The sequence below is a fragment of the Haemorhous mexicanus genome, chromosome 2, assembly GCF_027477595.1.
Source record: "Haemorhous mexicanus isolate bHaeMex1 chromosome 2, bHaeMex1.pri, whole genome shotgun sequence".
Classification (NCBI taxonomy): Eukaryota; Metazoa; Chordata; class Aves; order Passeriformes; family Fringillidae; genus Haemorhous; species Haemorhous mexicanus.
The window spans coordinates 20,226,477-20,245,272 of NC_082342.1; the positions used below are offsets into that span (position 1 = coordinate 20,226,477).

General features: G+C 43.3%; 1 protein-coding gene across 10 annotated transcripts in view; it reads left to right on the top strand.

The window, feature by feature from the left end:
* The window catches only part of C2H3orf52 (chromosome 2 C3orf52 homolog), a 27,461-nt gene extending 18,716 nt beyond the window's left edge, over nucleotides 1–8,745 (top strand). For 3 of the 10 annotated variants that reach the window (XR_009485234.1, XR_009485222.1, XR_009485236.1), the window contains 2 exons: nucleotides 1,537–1,701; nucleotides 2,647–8,745. The gene's annotated coding sequence lies outside the window, so the exon portion shown is untranslated. The remainder of the gene's footprint in view (nucleotides 1–1,536; nucleotides 1,702–2,646) is intronic. The other 7 variants (XR_009485228.1, XR_009485225.1, XR_009485224.1 and 4 more) reach the window with 7 other exon arrangements.
* Nucleotides 8,746–18,796: the final 10,051 nt, after the last annotated feature.

Sequence of the window (18,796 nt, forward strand, 5' to 3'; positions counted from 1 at the left end):
AAAGTAAGCTGATGTTAAAGCTATAATTATTAGCTATAATCCTGTGAGAAATTTGAACAGAGAAGGAGAGAAGAGTGGTCCTGTGCCCCAGGAGAAGAAAAAGAAGAAAATCTCTGTTCCCAGCGATAAAGATGATTTTAGAGATAGATAATGAGAACTTTTGCCTTTGAATAGCTCATCTTTAAAACAGTACCCCATAAACTGACATGGCCCATAAACACAGATGTGGGAAAAGCTTGTAGAAAATAGGAAGGACTTCACAATTGCAGATTTCCCTAGGCAGCTGCTATTTGTGAGGAAATTGAGAGTCAAGAGAGAACTGATTTTTTTCTTGTGGAGAAGTCTCCAAAACATCAGCAAGAAGGACTTCTCTCCCTAAGAACTGAAGAAAGACTATTCTAGAAGTACTAAACTGAAATTTTAGGTTTTGTCAGTGGGAAAGAAAAGGTTGTGGGAGGAAGAGAAGTATTCTAAAAGTTTTGCTCTGATTCTTATTACCCTTTCTTTAGTTATTGTCAATAAATATTTATTTATAACTTTTTAAAGTTTTGAGCCTACTCTGCCTTTCTCCTAATTACCTCACAACAGGAAGTGAGTGCACTGGTGATTAGCCAACACTGAACCCACCACACTCCTTAGTGCATTAAGCAAGAAATCTCAAATTAACTAACCAAAACCACTACACTGGGCTTGTACATATTAAATAGCTTACAGGTGTCACCCCTGTAAATCATCCTGAGGCAATAGTCTTTGACATACTAAGAACTATATGATTTATCTTCATTTGCTTGCTAAATTATGTTTTGTTAATCAAGAAGCTCCTCATGGTAGCTTGCATGATCCCTTGAAGCTGATTCAATGCAGGTATCATTTGTTTTGGAATCACCTTCTTAGTACTATTGTTTAGTAATTAAATGTAAAATGGTATTGGGCCTACCTTATTTTTGGTAGACAGTTTCCCATCCTTCCCCTGGATCACTGCACCCTTTGGTAGCCGGTTTTGGTGTGGTTTCCTTGCTGGTGGAATTGTTTTCTGTACTGGATGTTTTACAGAATGAAACTCAGCGATCAAAGCAGTACATTATCTCACTGTAAGTGGATGCAGTAGTCAGATGCTGTGCACCTTAAAAAATCAAAAACCACCACAAAGCCTCCACTGCAGGCAAACATTAGCAAGTGGGGGTGGGAGAGGAAGAGAGGTTGAATGGATGAGTGATGTAGCTTCCTGGAGTGCTGGGAAGAGCTGGTGGCCTCCACAAAGTGACTAAAGTGTTGCAGAATGGACTCCCTCTAGGTTCTGTAGTCTGAAATAGTAATTTATCATGGTTTTGACAAGAGGAAACCACATGCCTAGCCATCTTGTGCTTCTGAGAAATGCTGTGACAAACTGAATAGTGAAACCAAACACTTCAAACCACAATGAAGTATAGCCATTGCTACTGAAGCTTCTCAGTGCAGTCTTTTTGTGCTTCTTTGTGCATATTTTTGTCCTTTAAAAAAAATATTATACTTTTATTTCTTTTTCTTTCTCCCAAGCTACAAGGAAGAAAAGCACAAGAACCAGAAATATAATTTGCAGGTCTTGTTGGCGGGGGAGGAAGCAAGTTTTAGTTGACACATTGTAATTGCTGTACGTTGCCAGGAAGAAAAAAATCTCTCAAAGACTTCAGGAGTCTGCAGCCATTTCATCAAACCTCAGAGGTAAGAACACTCTAAGAACAAGTGCTGTCCCCTGGAAACGTCGAACAGTTTTGCAGATAGAGGTACACCACCATGGGCTAGGTCTCCGCTAAGTAGCCCCCTCATTTGTTTCTGTTTTGCACTTTGCTAAGCAGTCCAACACCAGATTTCGGCAACAGAAGCTGTAACTTGCAGCCGAAAGCAGGGTATTAGCAGAGGGAGGGAGTCCAGTTTGGGGAGAGATCACATACCTCCAATTCAAACATGACAAGGATAAACAGTTGTGTCTGTGTATAAACTACCCTCGTGTGCTCTGAACTGAAATATGTACGCAAACACAACAATTTGTCTGTAACCCTGCCCAAATGAGCACCACAGGTCCTGCAGCATCCCTTGGATTTTAACTGCCACAGCCTGCTCTGATGCTATGCTGGAGGCTGGAGCAAATGTTGGTAGATGCAGCTACTGTCCTTTCCTCAGTGTACTGCAGCTCTTTGAACTCAACTGAGATGTAGAGTTATTTGCCATATGCAGGCACTACTGAAACATGTTATAAAGTTCCAGACCTGTTCAATTGCATTCAACAAGCTGCTTTCCAACAGTGCTACTTACAATTAGAGCTGAGGAACCAACCTCCAAAAGTCACTGCAGTTCAAAAGTCAATGAAACCCTCTCCACCTGTTTTGTACTCTTTACAAAATGTCTTGAGAGGTGGCACTCAATCCTTCTGACAAGGTAGGCAGACATCCAGTTGTTAACCTGGATGGCTAAAAAACCAGTGGTTTAGCCTGGTAGTTGACAAATCAATGTTTTAGACTATAATTGTGCCTGAGTGACTTCCCTTGGCAATGTTTTCTGGAAGTTCAGCTATGTGAATTATAAATGGCATTAGTCACTTGATCTGTGGGGAAATGCTGGCATTTCGTGACTGTGCAATTCTTGTATGTCCTTTTTTAATTTACTTAGAACTAAAGAGAACATCCTGGTGAAACTGAAAGGAAGAAAGTAATACAAATCACTGTGCTTTTAAAGCAGTAGCTGCAGAACTATTTCTGCCTAATTTATCCCCAAGATTTCACTGTCTTTGGAATGTAACTGAAGCTCAGGCATGGCGTACTGTTCTCAGAAATGAGGACATTGTGCAACTGGAGCTGGAGAGCATGGCATCTTACTGGCAAGGAAGGAGAAGGTCAGTAATCCACCAAAAGTCTATGCAAAGATGAACAGAGCAGCCATTCGTGCTTAAAGATACATTCACAAATTTCATACTTAAAGATGCATTCACAAATTACAAATAAGTGGTTGGGTTAATGGATCTCACATTATGAGTAAAATGTTGTGTTTAAAGCAACTAATCAACTGCTGATATTGTCTGGTCCCTGGAGAAAGGGCAGTGGTTCGACAGAGATGCTGCAGCAGTTGGATGCGCCTGCAAACACTGACTCATGAAGGCTGTTAGGGAGGTCCCTGCAGGCTCAGGTTCCCTGTAGCACCAGGAGCTGTCAGAGGAAAAGCAGAGCTTGGAAGGAGCAGCCAGCATAAACAGCTCTTTCTCACCAGGGATGTGATAACAAATTAAAGCAAACAAATTTTTCCCACTGGCAGAGCCACCTCTGTCCTTTGCTAAGACTTAAAGTTTGCTCTTCAGTGAAAAGTGTTTCCTCTAGCAGCACACAGTTTTGGTTCTGGAAGATCAGAGTGTTTCTAAGAGAAAATAAGTCAATTAAAGCTGACAAGAATATTTCCTACATACCAGCTGGGCTTGCAATTCTTTTTAAAATGAAGTGCAGTTCCTTTTGTGATTGCTAATTAGTGATCTCACATTTTGATCAGGCCAGAATGCCCTTCCAGAAATTTTGCAGGAAAGTGCAACTATGCAAGTAACTCAAGGAAAGGAAAATAAGATATCTCAAAGGAAAAAGACAATAGTATGAAGCAAATTCATTTTTCAGACTTACGGGAATGAATTCTTGAACCTATGCAAAAGCATATCCAAAATGTGTCTTTAGAGGAATACTGATGCTTGAGCTGTTTCTATTTTCAGATTAGTTGCCACTAAGGAGAAAAGTAATCATAAATGTGAAAGCATGTTTGAGAATTTTTTTGTGTCACTTTATGGTTTGGGCCTGCTTGCTTGCAACTGATTTGCATAATTTGAAGCTAATCTGTGTGGCCATTCAACTGAGGGAAAACATTTTATTTGCGATCATAGTTATTTGTAGTAGTAAGAATTTGCAAAAAATGTAAGCCACTTCGTCAGAAATCAGAAACGTGAAACATAATTTATCAGTAGAAGTTTGATTAGCAAATGAGGTCTCATAGCATGGCTGCCCCCTGTGCCACAGGAGAGCCACCCATGGGCTAAGGGCTTGGCTTGTTTCAGCAGTGATCGCAACCCACACCAGAAAGGGGAAGACAGGCATAACAGTGACAAAGGAAAAAGGCACAAAAACAATGACTCAGACAAGTTGTGGACCTATTTTTATGGTCATCTCAGGTGATGGTGGAAGTGTGTGCTTGTGGAAGGCAACCCTGTCTTTCCAAGGGACTGGGCTGGGGAAGGATCATGGACCCTGTGGAGATGGAGGCAACCTCAATGGAGGAGAGGTGAGACCAAGGCTCTGCTCTTTCCCTGAGACAACATGACTTAGGCCCTGAGTCCACCTCTTGGCTTACTTTGGTCTCCTTAACCTAGAGAAAGTTGTGTTACAGAAGCATCAGCACCTCCAGGGTCTTTCATCACCTCATCACTGAATTACATGATAGGTGCAGATTCCTAACTCTGAGTTACATATGTGCTCTGTGTTACGTTTGTGCTATTCGTTGCAGCATGGCCTTTCCTGGAGCTCAGGTCAAGGCCAAGGTGGCCTTTCCTCTTGCAATCCACAGACACAGGGTGCTGAGCCAGTTTCAGAATCTGTGCTTGTATTTAGGGGCTTATGAAAACCCAACCTTATGGACAAAGTGCTTCTGAAAAACCCAGTACCCATGTCTTCTTAGCAGCACAGCTGGGAAAACCTGAGTTTCTGGCTCTGACATTTGTTGTCATATCCCCTAAAATTCAGTTGTGTCATAGAGGCAGGAGGTTTTCACAAGGTGCCATTTACTGTAGTTGCATGGTGGGGAATGTCCCCAGAGTAAGAGCGAAGCGTTTAAGAAAGGGGAAGTGGCACTTAGTGGATTGCTCACTCGTCTCTCTGAGGGTACAGCTAAGATGATGATGGTCACTTGCCTGCTCTTCTCCAGTGTCTGGACCACTGTTCCAGGTAACTCCCTTATCTGTCTGGGTGTCTGTGTTGCTAACAGTGTTAGGGACCTTAGTGGCTGTGCCAGCCTTCTTCTGTGCTGCTGGGTGCTGCAGTCCCCACTTTGCACCCTTCTGGGGCAAACCCAGTGATTACATGGCACTTGTGGCACTGTACTACTTACCTTGGGCTCAGGCATGTCACTGCTGGTTGCATTGACAGCATCCAGTTCTTAATTTAGCACCAGTGCACCATAAATTCAAGACATATAAAGGTATTGCAATGGGCAAATTATAAAGCAGGCAAACCATGCTTGTAGGTATCTGCTCAGGCCATCAAAGGCATGGATGTATTACAGTAGTTTTGTATTTAAAAATCATGTAGAAAAGGCTGAATTAGTTTCAAACTAGCTTCCATGATCATGGTTTGTAGTCTGCCTATGGCACTGCTGAGATCTAAAAAGCAAAGTGACTGGCTTCTTGGTCTTTGATGGAAATCTGCCTGGCCATGGTCACAGCCAGCATAACTTCAATGCTGAGATATGAGGACAGATGTAGTTTGCCTCAGGTTTCCTGAGAACCCTTGCTTTTTTCTTCTAGTTTCCTGATCCTTGCCAGTTTCTGACAAGTGTGAATACATGATGTATGTATAGTGAGACACATAATAATTTTTAGTATTTTTATTGATTTGCTACACCCCATGCCACAGGAGGGCTAAGAGGGTGGTATTGGGCCAGCAGCTGTTTGTTTGTCATCATGGCTGAAGGTTTAGGGAATCTCTCTGTGAGTGCCCATGGGATAGCAGTCCTAGCGGACAAATCAGTGGCTCCCAACACCAGAACTGCCTTTCTCAGTGGCGCTCTCTGCAGCACAGGTATCAGGCTGGCAAAATGCTTGGTGTGAGAGGTGGCAGGTCCAGGGAAACTCTCTGGGTGGTTCTTTCAAGTTCATTTTCAACTTTTCCCTAGATGGAGGCATAGAGAAGTCCTCCAGAGTTGCTCTGCTTGGAAGTGAGGGTGAGGGGCTGCGGGGGTCTTTGCTGGAATTGGGCTGCAGAAGAGTGTGAGAAATGCTGAGTATGGCACCTGCTTCTCCCCCAGCCTCTGTGCAGCTGACAAACAGAAAGGTCCAGTCAGTCCAGGTGGGAGGAAATGTTACTTTTTCATGACGGTCACTCACAAAAGAAGATGTGATACAGGTGACATAGCAGAAAAAAACGGATGGGGCTGAAGACAACATAGCAACTTACAGTATGATGAATGGCCAAAAAATAGCCAAGGCCTATGTAAGCCATGTGAGAATACTGTACAGCTTGTGGGATTTGACCCATGAATATCTTGAGCAGGTGAGCAGGTCAGCATCAACTAGCTTAAAGATGAGAGTTGAAATTAATCATGAGTCAAGATGGCAATATTTGTCACCTCTATATGAAATCATCAACTTGCAAGTGCAACCTGAAATAAAGACTAATAGATGAACTAAAAAGAACTAAGAGTAACAAGCTGCTTATCTTTTGAGGAAAGCTGCTGGGTTTTGTCCAGCTGAGAGAGCTGAGACATTAAACATGCTCTGAGGACACCCTGTTGGCTCCTAGCTTTCTCAGGGATGAGACTACTGTGGGATCATATCCCATGTGGAGAGTATCAGTGTCTGTGCCCTGTCACTGGTGATATGACCCCTGCAGATTATTTTGTTTATCCCTAGTACCTTCTGCTGACAAAGACATGAACACATATGTCCACATACATGTCTCTGGAGTCCTCTGTGTGGAGAAAGGAAGCTCCTAACTTAGAGGGGAAAGGAGGTGGTGGTAGAAAATACAAGGGAAAACCCAGTCTGGAACAAAATTTCTTTTTCCTCTCTTTTGGGAAAACTAGGGCAGAAAAGAGAAATGAGGAGAAATTAATGCAGTATTTATATATGAAGAGGAAAGTTCCTAAAGAAAGCCAGTTCTGAGTCATTCATACGGTAAACACTGATTATACATTACAGGAAAAACATGCAAGTGCCTTGCAGAGGTATGTTGTAAATGATCAAATCAGCAGCCAAATTTATAAAAAATTTTATAAATTTATTAGATCAACAACCAAAAATAGAATACTATAAAACTGCCACAGCCAAGACAGCGTCAACCCCAGACTTTGATGCTGGGTGAACTTGGGTCAGACCGACGTAGTGTCAGCGTCTCCCCAGAGTGTCACACCAACTGCTCCAGGTAGCCAGCTTATATACAGTCTATTCTGCCTGAAGCAGAAATGACCTAAGATTTCTGTAAGTCCCTAACATATGTATAACAGGAACTATACAGATTCAATCCCATACAAAAGTCAGTCCATAGGTTTGGATGGCTGTCTGGGCTCCTCGAAATGGTCTTCCTTTCAGCTGTATCCAGGACGTGGCCCACTTTTCGATGTAATCTCTCCCAGGTGTTGTTCTGTGAATGTTCTGGACATTCCTGGGAAATGGTCGCTGATCACCCAGGAAAGACTCATTCACTCGTTAATGGTCATGATTTTATCTGGGCGAGTTTGGGAAATCTTTTGGAAATGAAAAGCTCTGCTTCTGGCCATGGGGGTCAGAGGCATAGTTGGATCTCTATAATTTTTATACAATTTCCAAAGCATGAATTATCTACATCATATACTACACAGGGTATAATTTCTCCTAACTGATGGAAAAAGGGCAAGAGGGAATGATACCTTCCTGCTTGCCTCTCACTTAGATAAAGCTGGTTCTGTCTTATGTGTCTCTCTTTATAAAGCAAATGTAGCCTGCATCTCTCAGCTTTGGGATCCTTTGACCCTGACATTAGCCAGTTTGGGTTAAGATTTTAACTCATATAAGCGTCCTTTTAAACAGCTGAGATAGATAAAATAAAGGTTCTTCAGGCTGCATAAAATGTCCATGTTTTGGCATGCCAGGCTATTTCAGAGACATATTGTGTTGGTATTTTTCTCTGCCTAGATACTGGGTTCCTGATTCTAAGAGAGCAGTAAGATGGAAGCAAATTTGCTCCAACAGCTCTGGCTGAAGATGTGACTTTGAAAAGTAGCTGAAATGTTTGTCTTCGATATTTTACAGGCACAGGCTGAAATAGGAAGAATATTCTTCTTCTGAAACCAGTGCTGACAGAGGCATGAGACTAAGTTTGTTCAGTGAAAAGTAACTTTGTTTTGATTATAGACCTTTGAAAGCATCACTCATCAATTCTCTGTTGTAAATTTTCTTATTATATCAGACATGGAAGAAAATATAACCCATTGTTTTTCATTCAGTTTTCAGCACTGAGCCCCTGGAAACCAGATGAAACAAGAGAATTGTACTAATTGATTGCATTTTTCTCTTTTATAAATGAGACTATCAAGCCAGGCAGATACAAATCAAGTGTATTTTTGTTTTCACTCTCAGTATACCAGAAATTGCTCATGTTTTTGGAAGCCATACAAAGGGTCTTCTCATAGCTCTGCTGCTTTCATTTTCAGACATATAAAGCTATGTGTGAAAGGAGCACTGGATACTAGTCCAACTCTTTGTGGATGGACTCTGTTGTAGTCTGCTGAACTTTGAGAAAAGCTACCTGAAATTTCTGGGAAGCCTGAGAGGATCCTCAGTCTAGGACCCCAATAAAATACAGAGTTTTAAATTCTCTAACCTGTCAGAAGCTGTGGTCCTTACCCTAAGGAAAAGGCAGTTATGTCTAGTAAAAGAGCACTTGAAAGTGTACATGAGAGGTGTTCTAAATGATCAGATCGGCAGCCAAATTTATAAAAAAATTTTATAAAGATTTATTAGATAGACAACAAAAATAGAATTTCGAAAAACCACCACAGCTAAGGCAGCGTCAACCCTGGGAGTCGGCGCTGGGTGAACCTGGATTCATCTGACAGAGTGTCAGCATCTCCGCTGTGGATCACCCCGACTGCTTCTTGCAGCCATCTTATATACCGTTTATTCTGCCTGAGGCAGAAATGACAGAAGACTTCTGTATGTCCCTTCATATGTATAACTGGGACTATACAGATTCAGACATATATAAAAGTTAGTCCAGAAGTCTAAATGGCTGTCTGAGCTTCTCGGGATAGCTTTCTTTCACGTGTAACAGGGGATGTCACCAGTTTTGATGCAATCTCTCCAGGTGCAAGTTCTCGTGAGTGTCCGACATTCCTGGGAAATTGGTGCTTATTGCCCGGGAAGGTCTCATTCATACTCTAATGGACTTGATGTTATCTGAACGATGTCTGGGAACTACCTGCATAGGCTTCGCTCCTGGCCAGGGCGGTAGAAAACTTGATTTTATCTGGACGATATTGGGAACTGATTGAATAGAAAAAAAACTCTGCTCTTGGCTTATGGTAGTCAAAAGCATATGTTGGATCTTTACAATATTTTATACACCTATATAGCATGAATTATCTCTATCATATACTACAGAGGCTAAGATGAAAGCCTTGCAGGAAAAAACCCTACACTTCTTAGTAAAACAAAAAAGGCAAAAAAAAAAAAAAAAACCCAACTTTTTTTTTTCCCCAATAAGAATATTTTGTTTGATATTATCCTTTAAGTAAATTACAGAAGGTCTGGGTCTCATTCTAAACACCCAGGCTTACATTTCAGTTTAAATAAATCAATTTGCCTTGAGCCTTCCTTGTTTACAGGAATGTAGCTATTTTCATAAAGGAGATTGCTTGTGAGTTGTGGCAAAGCACTGACACCTGCTGGTATCTCCACACTGCTCTCCTGATGGAAAATCAGCTGCTCTTGTTTGTGACTCCTCTGTGTCAGGTCCAAGGGAGGAAAGAGGACTCCAGTGTTGCCATCCAGCAGGGTGTCTGGCAAGCCTCAGAGGCAATGATCCACAGGCAGCACTTCCCTGCCTACCATCCTTTTCCTGCCAAAGAGCAAGGGATTAGGGTCTGTCGGGGCCTGTGTTCCCTTGTTTCTTCCCTCTCCATTAGACACCTCCCATACATACCAGGAAGATTGCAAATTCACACCTTGAGAGTGGCAAATACTTTTAATAGCTCATAGCAGAGACTGGAAGGATGGGGTGAACAAGGGATATCACCAGACTTTGCTGATGGAGAGAAAGAAAATCAAAGAAAGAACAAAGTGGCCCCTGTTCTGTTTCACCTCTGGCAACCAGTGTTGATCAATGATTGACAACGGTGCTGCTGACTGGCCACTGAAGAGCATTCTGAAAAAAGAAGACAATCTTCTGTAGTCCCCTTAGGCATGCCAGCTGCCCTCTGAGGGAAGTGGGGAAAGAGATGAGTTTTCCTGGGCAATTGCTTTGCCCCACAGTGATCTTCCCCCTGCTCTTCTGGGCTGAAGAAGAGCCTGCTGCTCCGTGGAGGCTGCCAGCGAGTGGAACCAGCAATAGGTGAGTGGAGCACCTTTTCCCCATCCCAGCTTAACTCTGGAGCACCACCACCTTTCCTAGCAAGCAGAGAGACACGGATACTGTGCTCGCTGAAATATACAACTTGATTACTGGGACAGTGGCTAGTGAGCTGGGCATGAGTCAGCAGCAGCCAAATTGGGTAAGGCTTGGTCACAGAGAATACAGGGCACTTTGCTCACAAGCCATATGATCTGCCTGTATATTCCCTTTCTTTGCAGTATTGCTGAACTCCTCAGCACAGGGGATGGAGCTGGTTTGCATTTCCAGTGTACATATCCAGGTGGTTTACACTTTTCTGGGGAGAGGCTTGAGCAGGGCATATCCCTATGCAGCCCTTCATGCTGCCTCCTGGCTGCGGGGAGCCCTAGGCTACTCTGCCTCCCCACAGCCCTGCAGGTGCTGGCAAGAGGGAATCAGGGGTGCTCTCAGGGATGAGAGCTGTTTTTGCTGGGTGGTTGCTGTGCTTGCTAAAGAGCCTGCCTGCCCTCTGTTCCCATGCCGCCTTCCCCTTCTCCATGGAATTGTACAGCAGAGGATAATGATATGATGGCCACCTGTGACAACAGGGTGTCTGAGGTCTCCTGGTGTGCCCCATGACCCCGTGCTGGAGTTCCTTATTCCGGTGCTCTGCAAGATGAGAACAATGTGACTGGATATTTCAAGGCACTCTGGCCTTCCCTGAGTCAATTGCTTTTCCTCCTGCCCTGATTTGGGGGTTTGCTTTGTTCCTAGTTTTGAAGGAACCCATCCAATCTGATACCATCATTGTAGCTGCACCTTGGAGGAGAGTTTCTATTGCAACCTCAGGCTCTCAATGGATGTTTTGCAAGTTACCTGGCAGAAGAGAAATGGGACTTCCTTCCAGAACATGGCCACCTACAGCCCAATACATGGGCTGAGGCTGATAGGGTCATTTCAGAAGTAGGTGTCTTTCACTAGAGCAACCCCAAAGGCCTCAGCTATCACCCTCCAAAATTTCACACTTGAATATGACTCTTACTACAGATGCATTTTCAATGTGGTCACCATGGCTCCTACAACAAAGAGATACACCTCAACATGGAAAGCAAGTTTTCCACTAACACTTTCTCTCTTTCTGGCACTCAGTTTGGGTCTGATGTACTCAGAAGATGGAGATGTCATTATACTATCCACTACATGGAGATTTTCAATGCAGCAGCATCTCCTTGGTGGGTAGTGTCCAGATTGCCATACGAGAATTATGACCTAACCAACTGTCCTTTTGATTGGACAGTATATGACAGGAATATTAATCAATTGACCTTATAAAAATTGTAGAATCACTGTACCATGTGTGGTTTTCACCATATTGTGTACCTGAAAGCTTTCAAGTAAAGATTTGCTTTTATATTCTCTTTAACTTTTTTTTTTTGAAGATCCTTTCTATTTTCTAGGCAACACTTTCCTCAGGGCAAGTGAAGGCCTTGTATAGAGAGAGAAACCCACCCAGCTTTGACTGTAAACCCACCACAGAGTGTAAAAAGCATCTTCTCTTTTTGTTGCCAGCAATCTCTGAGCTCACAGTGGAATTCCATTCCCTCCTGCCTGCTGAGGGTCTCCTCACAGCAGTGTGCTCAGCAATAGGAAAGCCTGCCCCCAACATCACATGGCTGGATGACAGAGGCCTGGAGGAGAGGCCTCAAATACACCACATCCAGAACATCAACAGAACAGTAACAGTGGCAAGCAGACTTACCTTCTCTGCCAGCCACCTCCATGCCTTGTTCTGCCTCCTTGACCACTCACAAGGAAGAAAAATAAAGGCACTTCACTGGGAAAAAGGAAGGGAAGGTGGGCTGCAGTTGTGTGGAGATGTGTAACATGTGAGGAGCTCTTAGGGAAAGATGTGCAATTGTGAGAGGGCAGCTTGTACTTACACAGGTCTTGCTAAACAACTTTCCGTGAGGTCAGATCTCATGCTAGATGAAGATTTCAGGATTTGAAACTTTCCATAAGATTCCTCCCTGTGGTCCCTTTGTGGGGGCGGGGGGGATGTGTACATACATAGATGGAATAAATATCTACATTTGTGCATACACAGTATGTCTACACTTCTACAGAATGATTTATGTAGAGTAACAGTACAGACATCTGGGGGATAACAGCAGAGCAGGCTCTGTTTCCCCAGACAAGTGCTGGGGAAAAACATTTCACATAGAATATCTCACTGAAGGATATGTGTCAGGAAGGACGGGACACTTCTCTCGTGATAAGAAACAGGAACACAAATAGATCAAAAGTTCTGGGTTTTGATACAACCTGATACCAGGGAAGCATGAGACATTATCAGTATTTAAAATCATTAAATAATCCTTCATCTTTGGTACACTTATATTGCTACACTATTCCTTTCTCTCCTTCAAAGAATAAATGAGCACAAAATTCTGAATGCTGCAGTCTTGGTCCCAGATCCTGGAAGAGGACTGCAGAAACATACTGGTATCACTTCATGTTCTGTATGAACTTACTGATTTCTTTTGTAGATGTTCAGAAGACCACAGTCTTGATATATTGTGTCATGAGACTAAATAACTGCAGAAGGAACAAGTAAAAATAGTTTCCCTTTTCTTGCAAATGTGGTGCCTTGTCTCTGTTCACATTGCAATTTGCCTTTCTCTTTCTTCTTGTTATTTTTATATATCTCTTCTGGAAACCCACCCAGCTAGTAACAGCATCTTTAAAATAACACAGTTCGCTCTAAATGACAGGGGGTATACTAAGCATCCTGTGACTAATTGATGGTGTGGTTTTTTCCCCAGCTTGAAGACACACAGTGCACCCAGAACTTCTGCAAAGAAGACAGGCTTACAGCAAGACCTAGGTGAGAGAGCCTCTCTGAGCCTGCACACACCAAAATACCACCACATCCCTTACCAAAACCAGGTAACATAAACACCCAAGGCTTCTAGTGATTATTCACATCCTCCATTAGGGGTCTCTGTCCTGCCGTGTTTTTGCTGCATGGGACAGCCACACTGGATGGATGACACAACGTGTGTCCCATATGTCCCTCTAGCAATGATCAGGAAAAACTGCTTAATGTTTTGCACTGCTGCCCTGAAGGGTGCAGCAGAAAAGTTAGTCAAAGTTGTTTGGGTGCAAAGGCATGGAAGAGGCACTGGAAATGTTCAGGAGGATAGCTGAGTTGTCCCTTCTGGACTAGGCCAGGGAGCCCTACAGAGCTCAGGTGCTTAAAGAGCAGCCTCACACAGAAGTTCCCCCACAGGGGTCTGCCCTGCCCTCCTCCTGGTGCAGACTCAAAGGTGCTTCGGAGGGCTGCTGGCATCCACAGACAAAACAAGTAATTGGTCACAAATGGGAATTTCTCCCAGTAGACACTCTGCTCTGCTCTGACCTCCCATGTGTTTCCTGTTTTCCCTGCAAGCTTGTGGTGCTCCTGTGCTGTAACTGGGAACCTGTTGTGGTTTGACACTGGCCAAATGCCAGGCTTATCCTCTCCTGCTACAGTTGGGCAAAGGTGAGGGAAAAAAATTACCAAAGGTCTCATGAGTCAAGATAAGGACTGGGAGAAAACGGGTTCAAGTTAAAAAGTATAAGGTAAATTTATTAACAGAGTCAGAGGAGGATAATGAGAAGTAAAATAAGCCTTTGTAAAAGGCTACCTTTTTCCTCTCCAGCCCCTCCCTCTTTCCCACTGACAGCATAGGGAAACAGGGCCATGGGGGTTTTGGTCTATTTGTCATCTAAACTCTTTTTCTGTTTGCTCAGGGAAAGCTATGCCATGGGATCTCTCCCATGGGAGACAGTTATCTGGGAATTTCTCCATCGTGGTTCCAATCTCACAAGCAGTTTTTGTCCAAAACTGCTGCCATGTGAGTCCTTCCCATAGGCAGGACTGTGTAAAATGTATTATATGATTGGCTTTTTGCAAATATTAAAATGAATATTATATGCGTTATGTTAGAAAGTTATGCTGTATTAAATTTTCTTAAGTAGTGTGTTAAATATAGTTTTAGGTTATAACGTAATGTTAAAATAGAAACTATGCTATGTAAGATAATTGTAAGATATGTAAGATAATTTTTTAAAGAGAGGATTCGCACTGAGATAGCAGCCACAGGACACCTAAATCTTTCAGAGAAAAAGAATTTATTGCTCTCTTATTGAGTTCTTCCTGCCTTGCTCAGCCCTGAAGATGCCATTAGGATTCAAAGGAAGAAGCTGACACTGACCAGACAGAATCCTTTGTTTGAATGGAATTTATGCATCATGCATGAGGTGTATGAATTTGCAACAGACTATTGCTTTTAATGGTTAATCCTGTGTCCTTTTTTGGGCTTCTTTTGCCCAGAAAGAGGTACCCAGACTGTCCGTAACTCTTTGTTTTTATTGTCTCATATTGTCCTAAATCCTAATTGTCCAAATTTTTATTACTTTAATTATATTACTATTTTTATAAGCATTTTATTACTATTAAACTTTTAACATTTTAAAAACAAGTGATTGGTGTTTTTCACAGGACAGTCCTCCCAAACCTGCTGTGGTGTAGTCCTCCTTAAACTGCTGCGGTGTGGATCACTCACCCACAGGGTACAGTACTTTAAGGATAGCCTGCTCTAGTTTGGCAACAAGAGCCCTCTTTCCCTACCTCTGGAAGCGAGGGCTCTCTCTCTCTCCATTCAGGTTCCAGCTGGACACAGCTTCCTCTGGCATCCAACCGCTCCAGTGTGAGCACTTCTCCCATGGACTGCGAGTAGATCTCTGCACCCCTGTGGGCTGCAGGGGCACAGTTTGTTTCACCGTAATCCTCGCCACAGCCTGGAGAAGAATCTCCACTCTGACACTTGGAGCACTGCCTCACCATCTTTTTCCACTGACCTTAGTGCTGCCATGTTGTTTTCTCTCACATGTCCTCACTTCCTCCTCTTCTTTGACTGGAAGAAACATTGCTGCCCATGGGCACCATTGCCAAAAAGTTCCACCAATTCAAAGATTCCTACAGGATCCTGCAGTGCCAAGAGGTCAATTTCATCTAGGCTCCATGTCAGGGAGTCACTCACCAAGTTTCACTGCCGGCCATGCAGCCCCGCCGCCATCATGTGGGCAGTGACGGTTGCTGAGGCACTGGCGCTATTTAATGCCTTTCCTCATGTGCGATGCTGGGAAAGGGAAGCTGCCATCATCACCCCTACCCTTCTGCCCGCAGTGGCTGGCTAGGTGTGGCCAGGCAGGTAAGGCTCACTGCAGGCCACCGAGATGGCAACAGAGGTGGCAGTGCATCGCTGCATGCTGCGGGGATGGCCACAGTGACAGTATCTCATCACTCCTAGAAAAAACTGCACATGTGCTGTTTTGATTTTCTTCTTAAATATGTGATCAGAGAGGCATTACCAACCTCTCCAATTGGGCCAGGAGCGTATCCATCTTCAGAGCCATCAGGGATTGGCTCTGTCAGATATGGTGGAAGCTTCTAGCAGCTTCTTGCAGAAGCCACTTGTGTGGCCCTCCACCACTACCAAAAACCAGGCTGTGCCAAATCAACACAGAACCCTCTTGACTACTCATCACTTCTCTCTGCCGATTAGTGTAGAGCTCTGTAGTGATTACCACACAACCTGGCTGGTCTCTTGCAGAAACAGATACCAGGCTCCATCCTTCACAAAAAACCCAAGAGAAACCTGCGATCAAGAAAAAGTTGGAGGCACTTGTTTTCGGAGGAAGGAGAGAACCTGAACACCAGCTTCCAAAGTGAGTTGAAGAGTAGACCTGCTGGGTTATCCATCAAGCAGCTTGGCTGCAACAGTGGGTGAGGGAGTTCAAGTGATACCTCAGCCCAGCTGCTCTGCAGCCCAGCAGAGGAAGGAGAGACACCAGACATCTCCACAAGCCCAGAGGAGCACAGGGGCCCATGGGCTGGTCAGGAGCCCATGCTAAGGTCTCAGGAAGGGGCAGCTTGCCCAAGCCCCTCCCAGGGATGTCCCAGGAGATCCTAAGCCCTATGTGGGAAACCCATCCAGATGAGTTCATCAGTGGACCTTTTGAACTCATTGTGTCACTGCCTAAGGGCTATAGACAAATGATGCTATGCAAATGAAGAGCATTTGGGAATTGCACCCATCTGTTATGGGAGTCTTAGGGGAGGGGACAAAGGTGAGAAAGGGAGGAAGCAAGGGCATCTGGGAATAAAAAGCCTGGGAAAATGGATGGATGAAGTAATAAAAGGGTCTGGTTTCATTTATGCAGGAGGCTGGTCAGCACACTTGTCTGGGCTGGCCCAGTGCTCTGTCACCACAGTCTGTCCTGTCTTCTCATTAAACTCCATTTCTAACTTTTCTTGGGTGAGAGACACCCCAACTGGTGTGCATGTGTGTAGGGGGCCCTGAAATCAGCAGCCCTGAACCAGAACCAGAGGCCCTGTAGTTGGCTGAGGTACTTGGAAGGTACAGATTTCATTATACGTGTTCCCTTCTAATGTGCACACAATCACCTTTGTGTCTTTGTTCTTCTCAGGGTTCAGGAATTTATCAAGGCCTTGGTTGAGCAACATTCCATGTCAGTTAGTAACATTGGTTCCTCCTATTACTATCTTGTCTCTGTCTCTGGCCTTATCTCTTATGAGTCTGTTTGTAAAGCCAAATTCCTCCCATTCCTTTCAATGAGAAATGGGAATGGCAGCCATTTGGTAGTACTCAGGAAAGCAGCCAAACTGCCCAAATTCCTCTGGAAAATTGTGCCCAGTGTTGCCTCTTCACACAGCAGGCTTTTATGCTGCTGAGCTTCTTGGTGAATGGACCTTTAGAAAGTAACCTCAGGCTTCTTGGCCAACAGACCTTTAGAAATTAGGCTCAAGTGATGTTTTAAGCAAGCATTGCTCAGCATTAAAGGACAATCATTCTTCAAACTCTGAAAATCCCATCCTAATTCAGTTTGCCTTGAAATCTGTTATATTGCATGGATGTGGGTTACAATGAGGGCTGCAACTTGGTATTCCTCAAATTAGAGTTTTCTGAAATTAGGTGTTCATAATAATTTTTTTTTTTTTTTTTTGGGTAGAGAATTTATCTGTGTACTTTTTCATGGTTGTCGTAAATGCGTGTGTGCTCTTCCATTGTGGTTTTGATTGGAAGCCATCAAATGTATGTGTATAAACATAACACAAGATGATGTTTAAGTACTGTTTTACAAAGTTAACACTTTTTACAGGAAAGTGGAAATTGTGGAAAGAAAATATGCAGGATCAATACTGTGAGACAGTAACCGGTGGTACTCCTGCCGAGTGGTTCAGAGACTGCTGAAGCAAGGGAAGAAGTATGGCCTCACCTCCATATTTCTTGTGGGGACTGAGTTTAGGTTTCTCAGTGAATTTCTTCCCCATCTTACCAGGAAGATGCTGGAAGGGGAAGGGGGCAGTTTTCTCAGTGAATAGACAGTGATTAAAACACAAAGGGAGGTGGCTAGTAGCTCTGGCATTCCAATGGAATCGTTTAGGGGTTTGGGAGTTTTGAATGGGGGCGTGGGCTCCCCCCATCACAGTTTGGGAGGCTGAGTGTGAGAAACGAGGCTCACTTTTTAAAATTTTTAATTTAATAAGGGATAAAGCAAAAATTACAGCGCTGTGTGCGTAGCCATAGCCAGATGCACACAGTTAACTATAACAACTCTCATATACTTTTTCATTGCATTGGTCAAATGCATATTCATAAAGATTAACATACATAATTCCTCTGAGTTTGCATGTTCCGGGAATTCTTCAGCTTAGTTCCAGGAATTCTTTTGTTTAGCCCTGACCTCATCTTCTTAAGAGTACAGTAAGTGTACTATAGCACCACAATGCAGATGTGATTTTGAGATATTTTATAATATTTTATCTTATTTTATGATATTTTATTTTCTCACAAGGTCCTGTAATAGATGAGATGATTGACTCTCACAATTAAAAGGTAACTATCATGTATATATTTTAAGAGAAGTTTTATAGATTTATAGTTATGTTTTACCCCCTTGCATTGCTATCAGAGGACAGCCTGAGTTTGGGACATTTGGGAGGGTCTACTGTCACAATGGCAACATCTGACCTCCAATCAAAATTTAAGGAAGTCAACTTCACCACTAGACAGCAAAGAAGGAGTCGATGGACAGAACTTTCTGAGGGGCTAAAGGGTTAAAAGGCGAAACCTCCATTGTGTGGTTGAGCACATAGTGGGAAAGATCCTTGCTCCCAGTGCAGCAATATTTTCTCTATTCAGTCCTCTGTTATGTTTTTGATAAGGTTTTAATAAACCTTTCTAAATTTTTGGAAGCATTTCTCACAGTAGTAGCATTGAGTAGCATTTCTCACAGTCCCCTGATCTGTGGTTTGACAGTTATTGATAGGCAAAGAGTCAGTGGTAGATTCCTCCTTGCTCTTTTGGTGCTATTTGCCCAGTTCTTTTCAATGTTATCTTATCATACAGACATTTTAGCATTTTTACAAGTACTTTCAATCAATA